We start from the raw sequence: 14,052 nt of genomic DNA on the forward strand, positions 1-14,052 counted from the left end.
TCCTGGGTGAAATAGCTTCTTTTTGTTCCAGGGCTTTCAGGTGTGTCATTAAGCTGGTAGTGTAAGCTCTCTCCATTTTCTTTTTGGAGGCACTCAGGGCTATGAGTTTTCCTCTTAGCACTGCTTTCATTGTGTCCCATAGATTTGGGTATGTTGTGTCTTCATTTTCATTGTGTTCTAAAAAGTCTTTAATTTCTTTCTTTATTTCTTCTTTGACCAAGGTATCATTGAGTAGAATATTGTTCAGTTTCCACATGTATGTGGGTTTTCTGTTGTTTTTGTTGCTATTGAAGACCACTTTTACTCCATAGTGATCTGATAGGAGGCATGGAATTATTTTGCTGTTATATTTGTTGAGGTCTGCCTTGTGACCAATTATATAGTCGATTTTGGAGAAGGTACCATGAGGTGCTGAGAAAAAGGTGTATTCTTAAAAATATGGAACGCTTCACGAATTTGCGTGTCATCCTTGTGCAGGGGCCATGCTAATCTTCTCTGTATCATTCCAATTTTAGTATATGTGCTGCCGAAGCGAGCACCCTATAGAACTTTTAAATCTGAAATCCACAAACATCTGGGTCAAGTTATTCCACCAATCAGATTTAGGAATGTTCCTGAGGAACATTTCTTTGCTGTATTTTATCCTGTTCTCATTGGTTAGAATATTCAAATACAAACTGGAACTTGTCTAACATTCATGTCTTAACTTGCCACCCCAGATATACATGTGTTTTTCTTTCAAGTTGGATATCAATTCCTAGAGAAGTATTAGGAACTTAAACTTTATTCAACCCCTATGAAAATTGGAAGTTTGACTCCAAGTGAATTCTTATATTTGTGTAGGTGTGTCTCTTAAGTTTGGATACATCCCAGGGGCAGCTTATAAAGGCAAGATTCCATAAAAGCTCATATATAGGTATAGGAACTGTTGTTAAGCAGTTGATTTGGGTCCAAGCTCATTGTGGCTGACTATAGAAAGCAGATCTAACTGAATATTATTGTGATTGGTTTCCAAGAACACCAAAGCACAGAATATAATATATGCAGTCAACTCTGGCAACAGAGTATCTTAGTAATAGCACATGAGAAAGTTTCTTTATAATATTCATAACAGCACAACCTTGCTAGTAGATAGGCAACAGTTATCTAGGCTTTAACAAGGAGAAGGCAGAATGAGCCAAAGAACGAGAAGGAGCCAGAAGATTAGAACAGATTTGTAGAGTTAGTTGGAGTCCAAACAGAGTAATTCAGTCAGAATATAAGAGAAGGCAGATTGAATCAGTCAGTGTGTAGAAGAGTATGAGTCAGAACAGCTTTGTTGAGCCAGCCAGCCAGAGTTCAGAAAGAGCTCGAAAGATGAGCTTACTCCACAGTTAACATCTAAGATAACAATTACATCAGGAGAATAAAAGTTACATTTAAGCTGAGTAATTTGTAAATTACAAACAAAATTCCTTCTGTTGTGGAGGATATAATTTCCAAGATCAAGGTGTTAGGGGATTATATCCAGTAAGAGTATACCTTCTGTTCATAGATAACACCCTTGTGACAAGACCCTTGCACTACAGAAGTGCTCAATGTTTTATTGTATAGAAGAAATGGCTAGTCAATTCTCTTCAGCCCCTGTTAAAGCACTCGTTCATGTGCAAGGCTTACTCAGTTCTTGAAGCACCCAACTCCTTCATCATGCATAATGAAGATTAGGTTTCAAATAAAGGCAGGATGTAGACAGACTATATATGATATATATGTACATGAAAACGCATATGGCATATGTAGATACACCACAAAATGATATGAAGAGATAGATGTTTTCTTCAAGAACATTGAACTCAATATGCATATGTTACATTATTAATAATATTTGCATATTTAATGGGGCACTGTAGGACTAGGGATCAGAGGAGTCACTAACCTTCAGCATGTACTTAGAAGCAAAAATGCTTTCAAGGGTGAAAAACTGTAAACTTCAAAGTTCTTTAGATTGTTAATGGATTTCTATGGGACTTCACTTGTGACCAGAAAGCCAGCTATGGGATTTGTATTTATAACAAAGTCACCTCTCTCAAGTATTTAAATCTCAATAGGACTAAATTATTAGTAAACTGCTAGGAGACCATTGGGGGAAAATTCACAGTAGTACAGAATGGAAATATCCATATACTTGAAATATAAATCAGAAAATAATAACCTATGTATTTTCCATTCAGATTAAAAAATGTCCTCTAAAAGAATGCTGGCAGTGTAGGAGAGCTAAAGAGTATACTCTTAATATTCCGACAATGCACCAGATATTTAAATTTACATCAAATATATTCACAGTCTAAGTGTCTGACCTGTAGAGATGAGTCAGTGGTTAAAATCACTGACTACTTTTCCAGAGGACCAATTTTCTGCTTGAAGCACCCACTTGGCACCTAACTATTGTCTGTAACTTCAGTTCCAGGGCATCTGATTATCTCTGCAAATAACCCATAAGTGTGATGCACAGACATGCAGGCAGGCAATGCATCCATATACATAAATAAAAATAGTTCATCTTTTTATAAGTCTAAGTGCCATATAGTCTAGATATTAATCAAGATATGGATGGATAAAGAAAATTGTATTTATAAAACGGAGTTGTATTTAGCGAAGAAAGAAATTATACCATATACAGGGAAATAGATGAAAGTGTTAATATATTAAATGAAATAGTCAAAATAAACATGACAAGTATAACAGGGATTCTTTTAAATACTGAATTGTGTGTGTGCATGTGTGTGTGTGTGTGTGTGTGTGTTCATGAAAGTTCTGAATAAGAGCATGAGTGAGAGATGGAAATATGGGTGATGCATGAATATAATACGGGGTGAAAATATGTTAGAATGCCATAATGTCATCTGACCAAGTCATCTCAGTCAGTCCACAGTTTCTTCAGTACAGAATTAAGGATTAAAAAGAAATCTCAGGGTTGTTTTGATTTACATTTCCCTAATGACTAATGATGTTGAACATTTCTTAAGGTGCTTCTCAGCCATTTGAAATTCTTCAGGTGAAAATTCTTTGTTTAGCTCTGTACCCCATTTTTAATAGGGTTATTTGGTTCTCTGGAGTCTAACTTCTTGAGTTTTTTGTATGTATTGGATATTAGCCCCCTGTCAGATGTAAGGTTGGTGAAGATCTTTTCCCAATTTTTTGGTTGCCATTTTGTCCTTACACCAGTCAGAATGGCTAAAATTAAAAACTCAGGAGACAGCAGGAGTTGGCGAAGATGTGGAGAAAGAGGAACACTCCTCCACTGCTGGTGGGATTGCAATCTGGTACAACCACTCTGGAAATCAGTCTGACAGTTTCTCAGAAAACTGGGCATGACACTTCTGGAAGACCCTGCTATACCACTCCTGGGCATATACCCAGAGGATTCCCCAGCATGTAATAAGAACGCATGCTCCACTATGTTCATGGCAGCCTTAATTATAATAGCCAGAAGCTGGAAGGAACCCAGATGTCCCTCAATGAAGGAATGGATACAGAAAATGTGGTATATTTACACAATGGAATTCTACTCAGCAATTAAAATCAATAAATTCATGAAATTCTTAGGCAAATGGTTGGAACTGTTAAATATCATCCTAAGTGAGGTAACCCAATCACAAAAGAACACACATGGAATGCAGTCAATGAAAAGTGGATATTAGCCCAGAAGCTCTGAATACCCAAGACACAACTCACTTATCAAATGATTCACAAGAAGAAGGAAGGAGAAGGCCCTGGTCCTGGAAAGGCTTGATGCAGCAATGTAGGGGAGTACCAGGAGAGAAAAGTGGGAGGGGGTGATTGGGGAATGGGTGGAGGGAAAAGGGATTAAGGGACTTATGGCGAGGGGGGAACCAGGGAAGGGGAAATCATTTGGAATGTAAACAAAGAATATAGAAAATTAAAAAAATTAAAAATAAATAAAAAGGATTAAAAAGAAAAAAAGACCATTAGACAACTTTGTAGCATGACAAGTTCTAAGGCTGAAGCAGGTTTATTTTTTCCAATCATCTTAATTATATGCAAGTATTAAGGGCAAGTAGCACAATGAGGAACAAGCAAGACAATAAACACAAATAGTCAAGGAATAAGAGAGACAATAAACAAAGTCCTATGATCCCTCCTGGTGATCATTGTTCCTAAGGTTGATCAAGATATCTGAGCCTACTTCCGTATCCTAGCCTAAAGTCATATTTATGCCTAAAGCCTACTTCTTGGCTCTATCCTAAAAATCATATTTATACCTGAACTTTTTTGTCATGGCCTAATGTCAGATTCCTGCCCTTACTTACTTCTTTGTCATGGCCTAATGTCAGATTCCTGCCAAGTAGCACTCTAAAAGACTCTCCACAGACACCAGTTCATCACATTGGACAAAAGTCAATATAATACGATCAAAAATTTTAGGTTTGCACTGAGTCTTCTGAGTATATGTTATGGTTATTATGATTCCTTTGTACTCAACAGTGAAACTGAGTTCGTCTCTGATTTTTAAGATTCTTTTCATCCTCTTGGAAAAGGTAATGGCTTTTGTTTTCTGTTGACCTATCTCATTTTATCCTTCTTGGCTGTTGTCTCTTGGAGACCTGTTTTTTCTGAAGATGAAATGGAAAGAAAGTGGATCTTGGTATAGGTTAGGTGGTGGAGGGAACTGGGAGAAATAGAGAAAACTGTTTTCAGAATATATTATATGAAGAAAAAAATTTTTTCAATAAAAACATGGTGTGGCAAAATAACTGTACTGAAAGATTAACAGAAAATGGGCTGGAAAGATAGTTTTCACTTAATCGCACTGTTGTTAGGTAGCTCATAGCCACTGTACCTCTAGCTCTAGGAGAGCATCATCGTCTGTTCTCTGCAAGCAACTCTACTTAGGTGAACATTCCCAAACACAGGAACATATATAAACACAAGTTTTAAAATATGAATCTTTAGATCCATCCTCCCTTTACCTCTGCCCACCTTTATCAGACCTGTGGATCCTGAAGCAGACAGGTGAGCTTCCCTTCCTCCACCCCTCTTTCCTGCTTGCTGTGTCCTCTAGAGCAAGCAAAGCTGCCTTGAGAAGCCTGATAATCCAGCAGGACCTCAATTCTCCCACTACCTCTCTGCACACATTCATCAGATCTTCAGCTTCAGAACCACACAGACCTGCAGATTGGGAGCCATATAATACATGGATACTCATTATAGGCCTGCCAAAACAGCACAATCAAGGTTAATCCCCTTCCAAATACCCACTACAATAGGAATTTCCAGAGACCAAAGCCATTCAGAGGGCTAACGGTCCTGAAAAGAATACAATCAACAAATGGAAGGGAAATATGACACCTTCAGAGAACAGTCACCCAATTACAGCAAGCTCTGGATATCCTAACACAACCGAACCACAAGAAAATTACCTTAAACTAAATCTTATAAAGATGATAGAGGTATTAAAAGGATAATGAATAATTCCCTTAAAGAAATTCAGGAGAATACTATCAAAGAAATAAGGGTCTTTAAAGAGGAAATAAATAAATCCCTTAAAAACATACAGGAAAATATAATTAAATAGGTGAAGAAAATAAATATAATTGTTCAAGAAATGAAAGTGAAAATAGAAGCATAATCTGAGGGAATCCTGGAGATGAAAAACCTAGGGAAGAAAACAGGAATAACAGATGTAAGCATTACTGACAAGAGAAAGAAGAATCTACAGCATAGAAGATACAGTAGAAGAAATTGATACATCAGTCAAAAAAATGTTAAATCTAAAAATTTCCTGACATAAAGCATCCAGGAAATCTGGGATAACATGAAAAAACTCTAATCTAAGAATTATAGGAATAGAAGAAGGAAAAGATTCCCAGCTCCAAGGCCCAGAAAATATTTTCAACAAAATGATAGAAGAAAGCTTTTCCAACCTAAAGAAACAGAAACCTATAAACATACAAGCAGCTTGCAGTATACCAGTTAGACTGGACCACAAAAGAAAATTCCTCCTATGACATAATGATCAAAACACAAAATCTACAGAAAAGGAAAGAATATTAAAAGCAGCAAGGAGAAAAGGGCAGGTGACATTGAAAGGCAGACCATCAGAATTATAACAGACTTCTCAAAAGGCTTAAAAGCTAGAAGGGCCAGCAGAGATATTTTGCAACCTTTGGAAAAAATACAGTATATCTAGAGTATTTATACAGCAAAACACTTAATCACTATATAAGGAAAAAATAGGATATTCCAAGACAATTCCAAATTCAAACAATATCTATCCACAAACCCAGACCTCTAGAAAATATTAGAAGGAAAAGTTAGGCAGATAACTGCATTCAAGAAAATATGGGAAATAAGTTATTCCATACAATTAATAACAATCACGAGTCATTGATATCTTTCAACATCAATGGACTTAACTCCCAAGTAAAAGGGCACTGGCTAACAGAATGGATCTGAAAACAGGATCCATCATTCTGCTGAAAACAAGAAATACATTTCAACAATAAAGATAGACATTAACTCATAGTAAAGTGCTCAAAAAATGTTTTCCAAGCAAATGGACCCAAGAAGCAAGTTGGAATACTCATTCTAGAGTTTCTGTGTGTTACACTCTTGGGGGACTATTGGTATAATGATTAGCTCATACTTTTTTTGACAAAATTGTCTCTGTAATTCTCTGAGAAAGTCTTGAATACACTACCCCCTGCTCTCAAGGAAGTAACCTTAGTTGACCGTACTTGGGAGTCTCCTCTGTACCTTGAAGATTGTTATCTGCCCCTAAACAAATTCATGAAACAAAATAATTAAAATTGTTTGAATTCAGAGAATGTTGACAAGGTTCAGCAAGACAGGAGAAGTGACAACAGATCAGAGCATAGAACTTCTTTTACAATATTTGAAGAGTTTCATAATATTATGAGTTATAAAATAAAAGACCATACATATTAAGGCCATAGTAAGAACTCAACAACAAGAGCTAGAAAAACTAAGACAGTATAATAGCATGTATAGGTAGTACAAAAGAAAGTAAGAAGAATAAGGTATTAGGATTTGTCATTACTGGATAGATTAGTTTATAGCAGATTGTTGGAGAGTTAATTAGTATAGAAACAAAACAATTCCTTTATTAAACAAATCCATACGGTTTTAAGTACCAGCTACAATGATTTCTAAGTCTGAAGTTTATGCAAATCTGTAAGCAATATGATTTGCCATTAAAAGTTAATAATATACTGTTTAAAACAGTGTGATTTGCTTGAACTGACTTGGAGTCTATCTATTCTCTAAATGTTTTGAAATCACAAACTGCTATCAGTGGGACAGCCGGTTGTAACATGCTTGCTTGCCTGTTTGCTTGCTTGCTTAAGCAAAATTAAGGATGAGGCTTTGATGATAATAAAATTTTTCTTCTTGTGTAACCATTGGCATACTAGAAAAAAACCATGTAGGACAAAAATGACATCATCTGTTCTCTTGAAATTATAATTATTTTAAAATTTGTATAAAGAAAATTTCTGATTGCAAGTGAGTCCTGTAGTAATTACTTCTGGGGCTGGACCATGACATTTTCTTTTCCCTTACATTTGTTGTCCTTCAAATATTTTTAAGTTGAAGCCCTACTTTGGTTCTAACTGATCCAGCAGTAACCTATCGCACTTCCTGTGCCTTTCTCTTGATTCATGGCCACCTTCAATGAGATGGATATGTCTTGCTTCGAAGAGTTCAACAAGGGAGTAAAGGAGTGCCAGGACAAAACCATTTTTGCCCACTTCAGCACTTCTACAGAGGCCAAAGGAAAAAGCTGGTGTCTAGACTGCGTGGAAGATGAGCCTGCCATTTGAGAGGGCCTGAGGCATATTACTGAAGATTGTATGTTTATCTCCTGCCAAGTAGGAGTCTGTTCTTACTAGAAAGACACAAATAATGACTTCAGGCAAAATCTGAAATTAACTGCAGTGCCTACACTACTTAAATATGGAACACCTTAATAAAATGGACTTTCCACTGAAAGAAATCAAACGAGACAGGGAAGGACACTTCAAACTCATCAAAAGAAAAATCTTTCCAGATGATACCTCAATTCTGAATGTCTATGCCTCAAACATGAGAGCACCCTCATTTTTAAATTTGTAAAATTTTCTTAAATCACACATTTAACCCCACACATTAATAGCAGGAGACTTCAACACCCCACTTTCACCTATTCACATGTCATTAAGACAAAAACTAAATTGAGAAATAATGAAACTAACAGATATTATGAAATGGACTAAACAGATATTTATATAATATTTCACCCAACACAAAAGAAAATACAGTACTCCATAGGTCCTTCTCCAATATTGACCATATAGTCAGTCACAAAGCAAGCCTCAATAGGTACAAGATGCAGATATGATTGACTATATAAAAATCCATCATAAACTACCATATAAATAAATTGAAAGGAAAAATCATATGATGATCTAATTTGAAGCTAGAAAAGCCTTTGAAATAGTCTAACAGCCCATCATGTTTAAAGTATTAGGGAGATCAGGGATACATGGTAAATACATAATCATACTCAAAACAATATACAGCAAGCTAATAGCCAGCATCAAGCTAAGTGGAGAGAAACTTAAGTAATTCCCCTTGTACACTAATATCAGGGACAAGTATAGGCTGCCCACACTCTATCGCTTTCTATTTAATACAGTACTTGAAGTTTTAGCCAGAGAAATATACAATAAAAGGAGATTCAGTGTATAAAAATTAGAAGTCAAAATATTGCTATTTCTGAATGATATGATAGTATACATAAACAAACCCAAACATTCTACCAGAGAATGCTTACCGCTCACAAACAAATTCAGCAAAGTGTCTGAATACAAAATTAACTCAAATAAATCAGCAGCTCTTCTTTATATGAATGATAAACCAGCCTAGAAAGAAATTAGGGAAACAGCACCCTTTACACTAGCCATGAAAAATATGAAATTTCTAAGTGTACCTCTAACAAAGCAAATAAAAGATCTGTATGACAATAAGTTCAAGTTCCTGAAGGAAAATACCAAAGAATATATCAGATGCAAAGATCTTCTATATTCATGGATAGGTAGGATAAACATAGTGAGAATAGCCATTTTATAAAAACAATCTACAGATTCAAATCAATAACCATTAAAATTCCCACACAATTGCTCTTTTGATATACCTTCAAAGAGCAATTCCCAACTTCACATGGAAAAACAAAACAAAACAAAAAAGAAAACCCAAGATAGACAAAACAATCCCAAATAAAAAAAAGAACTTCAGGACATTAAACAGTACTATAGAGTGATAAAACTGCATGGTATTCATACAGAAACAGAAACATTGATCAATGGAATCAAATTGAAGACCCAGAAAAAAACCTATACACCTATGATCTATTGAATTTTTATATAGAAGCCAAAACCATACAATAGAAATAAGAAAGCATCTTCAACAAATGGTGCTGGTCTAACTGGATGTCTACATGTAGAAAAATTAAAATAAATCCATAGTCATCACCATGCATAAAACTCAAGTCCAAGTGGATTAAGGACCTCAACATAAAACGAGATACACTAAATCTCACAGAAGAGAAATTAGGAAATTCCCTTTAAAGCATTTTTACAAGAGACAACTTCTTGAACAGAATATTAACTGCTCAGGCCCTACCTAAGATCAATACTTGATAAATTGGACCTCATGAAATTGAAAAGCTTCTTTAAAGCAAAGGATACTGTTAATGGGCAAAACAGCAACTTTCAGATTAGAAAAGGATCTTCATCAACTCGTCATCTGTTAGAAGGCTAATATCCAAAATTTATTAAGAATTCAGGAAGTTAAACACCAACAACCCAAATAACCCAATTGGAAAATGGGATACAGAGCTAAAGAAAATTCTCAACAGAGGATCTCAAATGGCCAAGAAGCACTTTAAAAAATGTTCAAAGTCCTTAGTTATCCAAGAAATCAAATCAAAACAACTCTGAAGTTCCATCTAACACCCATCAGAATTGCTAAGATCAAAGCTCAAGTAATAGTACATACTGGCATGTGGGTCCGTTTTCTGCCCTGCTACAAGGCATAAGCACTTAGGATGCCAAATGGAGAGTTTTACTGTGCTTTTCTCATGCTGCTGCTGCTGTTTGTTGCTGCTGCTGGGGTGATGCTGGGCTTCAGAAAAGCACAGAGACACTGCCTTGGGGGGTGGGTAAGCACAGTCTGAGATGTGAGAAAGATGAAGCTAGCATTCCCCAATTTCCAGGCATCATCCAGACCAAAGCAGGGCTGGGAGCTCTGGCTTAGCTGACTGGTGAATTGTTGCAGTCTGCAGTTGTCTGGAGCACAGATGGGCCTTCTAAGATTTAGGCAGTGGCTCTATAGGCAAAGGCCTGCTGCTTGCTCCTTGAAGGTTCCTCGATGAAAGAGAGAGTTCTTGGTTCTAAACTGTTCATTAGTTGTTCATCATGGAAAATGGATGCATACTATACCAATTTCTTAGGGTGGACCTAAGATTAAATGCCTTTTCAGGGAGGAATGTCTGGGAAGAGAAGCTTATTGGCTAAACCCTCAGGGCCTGTAGGTACCTCATTAGCATGGAGAACTGTGTTCTGGACCTATATGACCACAGGTCACTTTTTCTTATGTGGGAAGTATAGCACATGTTCCTGTTTTGCAGGGAGCAGGAAGGCACCTACATTCTCACCTATGTATCCACTAAGTTTTCCAGGTCTCAGACCTGCTCTACCCATCATGGTTCCTAGCATGGTTTGACATTCTACACTGGTGAGGATGTGGAGCAAGACAAACAGTCCTACATTGCTAGTGGGAGTAAATATTGTACAATCACTTTGAAAGTCAATTTGGTTGTTGATTAGAAAACTGGGACTAGGTCTACGTCAAGACATAGCTAATGAGCATATGCCCAAAAGATGCTCCATCATCTCAGAGACCTGGACTCAACTGTATTTTTCCAGCTTTAATCATAATAGGTATAAACAGGAGAAAAACCTAGTTGTCCCTCAACTGAAGAATATAGTTGGGCTGGACCTAGGCTTCCCCACATGTATGTAGCAGATATAAAGGATGTTCTCCATGTGGGTCCTGAACAACTAGAGCAGAGGCTATCCCAAAAGCTGTTGACAATTATGGGATATGTTCTTCAGTTTGGGCTGCCTTGTCTGGCCTCAGTGAGAGAGAAAGCCCCTGGCTTAGCAGAGACTTAAAGTGACAGGCTGTGTGGATACCCAGTAGGGTCCACACTTCCTCAAAGGAGAAGGGAAAGGTGGATGGAGAAATGATTGTGAGAGTGGGTGAACAGGATGAGTGCAGTAAATAGGATGTTAGGTGAAAAAGTAATAACAAATAAATAATAAAAATAAAACATGGATCTTTAAAAAATACCAGGAGAAAAGTATATGAATTAATGTAAATGGTTTTATAGTTTGAGCAGATAAAATGTGCAAATCTCCCTAATTATGTGAAATTGCTAAAGAAAGATGAGAATTATTTTAACAAGTTTTATTCAGTGGTAATTTTCTTTTTGGCCTTAGATTCTTAAGAATGTGTCTTTTCTACTGATATTCATGATCAGTGTTTCAATAGTGAGCTTTTATATCTAGCCTTGAAGAAATGTCAGAATCTTGTCATACAGATTTTTCACATGTTTGGTAAGAGTCACCCCAAGGTACTTTATACTGTTTGTGGCTATTGTGAAGGGGGTCATTTCCCTAATTTCTTTCTCAGCCTGCTTATCCTTTGAGTATAGGAAGGCTACTGATTCGCTTGAGTTGATTTTATAACCTGCCACTTTGCTGAAGTTGTTTATCAGCTGCAGGAGTTCTCTAGTGGAGTTTTTTTTTGGGTCACTTAGGTAGACTATCATATCACCTGCAAATAATGATAGTTTGATTTCTTCCTTTCCAATTTGTATCCCTTTGACCTCCTTATGTTGTCTAATTGCCCGAGCTAAGTCTATGAAGAAGGAAATGGAAGAAGACCACAAAAAATGGAAAAACCTCCCATGCTCATGGATTGGCAGGATTAATATAGTTAAAATGGCCATTTTGCCAAAAGCAATATACAGATTCAATGCAATACCCATCAAAATCCCAACTCAATTCTTCACGGAGTTAGAAAGAGCAATCCTCAAATTCATCTGGAATAACAAAAAACCCAGGATAGCTAAAACTATTCTCAACAATAAAAGAAATTCTGGGGGTATCAGTATCCCTGACCTCAAGCAATACTACAGAGCAATAGTGTTAAAAACTGCATGGTATTGGTACAGTGACAGGCAGGCGGATCAATGGAACAAGATTGAAGATCCAGAAATGAACCCACACACCTATGGCCACTTGATCCTCGACAAAGGGGCAGAAAACATCCAATGGAAAAAAGATAGCTTTTTCAACAAATGGTGCTGGGTCAACTGGAGGTCAGCATGCAGAAGAATAGGAATTGACCTATCCTTGTCTCCTTGTACTAAGCTCAACTCCGAATGGATCAAGGACCTCCACATAAAGCCAGACACTCTGAAGCTAATAGAAAAGGAACTGGGGAATACCCTTGAGGACATCGGTACAGGGGGAAAGTTCCTGAACAGAACACCAATAGCTTATGCTCTAAGAGCAAGAATTGACAAATGGGACCTTATAAAATTACAAAGTTTCTGTAAGGCAAAGGACACCATCAAAAGGGCAAATCGGCAACCAACAAATTGGGAAAAGATCACCAACCGTACATCAGATAGAGGGCTAATATCCAATATATATAAAGAACTCAAGAAGTTAGACTCCAGAAAACCAAATAACCCTATTAAAAAATGGAGTACAGAGTTAAACAAAGAATTTTCACCTGAAGAACTTCGGATGGCGGAGAAGCATCTTAAAAAAATGCTCAACTTCATTAGTCATTAGAGAAATGCAAATCAAAACAACCCTGAGATTTCATCTTACACCAGTCAGAATGGCTAAGATTAAAAATATAGGAGACAGCAGATCTTGGCGAGGATGTGGAGAAAGAAGAACACTCCTCCATTGCTGGTGGGGTTGCAAATTGGTACAACCACTCTGGAAATCAGTCTGGCGGTTCCTCTAAAAACTGGGCACCTCACTTCCAAAAGATCCTGCTATACCACTCATGGGCATATACCAAGAAGATTCCCCAGCATGTAATAAGGATACATGTTCCACTATGTTCATAGCAGCCCTATTTATAATTGCCAGATGCTGGAAAGAACCCAGATATCCCTCAACAGATGAGTGGATGCAAAAAAATGTGGTATATCTACACAATGGAGTACTATTCAGCCATTAGAAACAATGAATTCATGAAATTCTTAGGCAAATAGATGGAGCTGGAAAACATCATACTAAGTGAGGTAATCCAGACTCAAAAGATAAATCATGGTATGTACTCACTAATAAGTGGATATTAACCTAGAAATCTGGAATACCCAAAACATAATCCATACATCAAATGAGGTACAAGAAGAACGGAGGAGTGGCCCCTTGTTCTGGAAAGACTCAGTGAAGCAGTATAGGGCAAAACCAGAACAGGGGAGTGGGAAGGGTTGGGTGGGAAAACAGGGGGAGGGAAGGGGACTTTCGGAGAGTGGGGGTCCAGAAAAGGGGAAATCATTTGAAATGTAAATAAAAAATATATCAATTAAAAAAAAATGTCAGAATCCTACACCTAGATACCTTACAGATATGGCTGTTGTGTCACAGTTGCCTCAGTAGGTGGCAGAGCGGAGAGAGGTGTTCTGACCTATAAACATCTGACTACTCCTAAGAAAACTGCAGACATTCAAGAGACCCCAATCACCACAAAGATTAACAAGCATGTGGTGGATAATTGGAAGGGAAACAGAAACAAAAGGATCTGTGCACAATGAAGAGAGGCAGACCTGGAGACTTGAAGGTAGTGAGGAACAGCCAGATGTGAGTAGCCAGTGATGCCACTAGGGAACACTGTGGAGGGAGGGTGCAGGGGATCCTGGCCTTTGCTGCTACTGAGGGCCTTGTCTGGGCCCATGGCTTT

At 37.3% G+C, this 14,052-nt stretch overlaps 1 non-coding gene and 1 pseudogene across 1 annotated transcript; one reads left to right on the forward strand and one right to left on the reverse strand.

Moving 5' to 3' along the window:
- Positions 1 to 432: 432 nt before the first annotated feature.
- Positions 433 to 539, reverse strand: LOC127683782 (U6 spliceosomal RNA). Its single transcript, XR_007977587.1, has one exon. It is a non-coding gene; the product is annotated as a U6 spliceosomal RNA (small nuclear RNA).
- Positions 540 to 13,697: 13,158 nt separating this feature from the next.
- LOC127683950 (uncharacterized) lies at positions 13,698 to 13,797 on the forward strand (annotated as a pseudogene).
- The last annotated feature ends 255 nt before the right edge of the window (positions 13,798 to 14,052 follow it).

Source organism: Apodemus sylvaticus, chromosome 4 (assembly GCF_947179515.1).
Source record: "Apodemus sylvaticus chromosome 4, mApoSyl1.1, whole genome shotgun sequence".
In the NCBI taxonomy this organism is placed as follows: Eukaryota; Metazoa; Chordata; class Mammalia; order Rodentia; family Muridae; genus Apodemus; species Apodemus sylvaticus.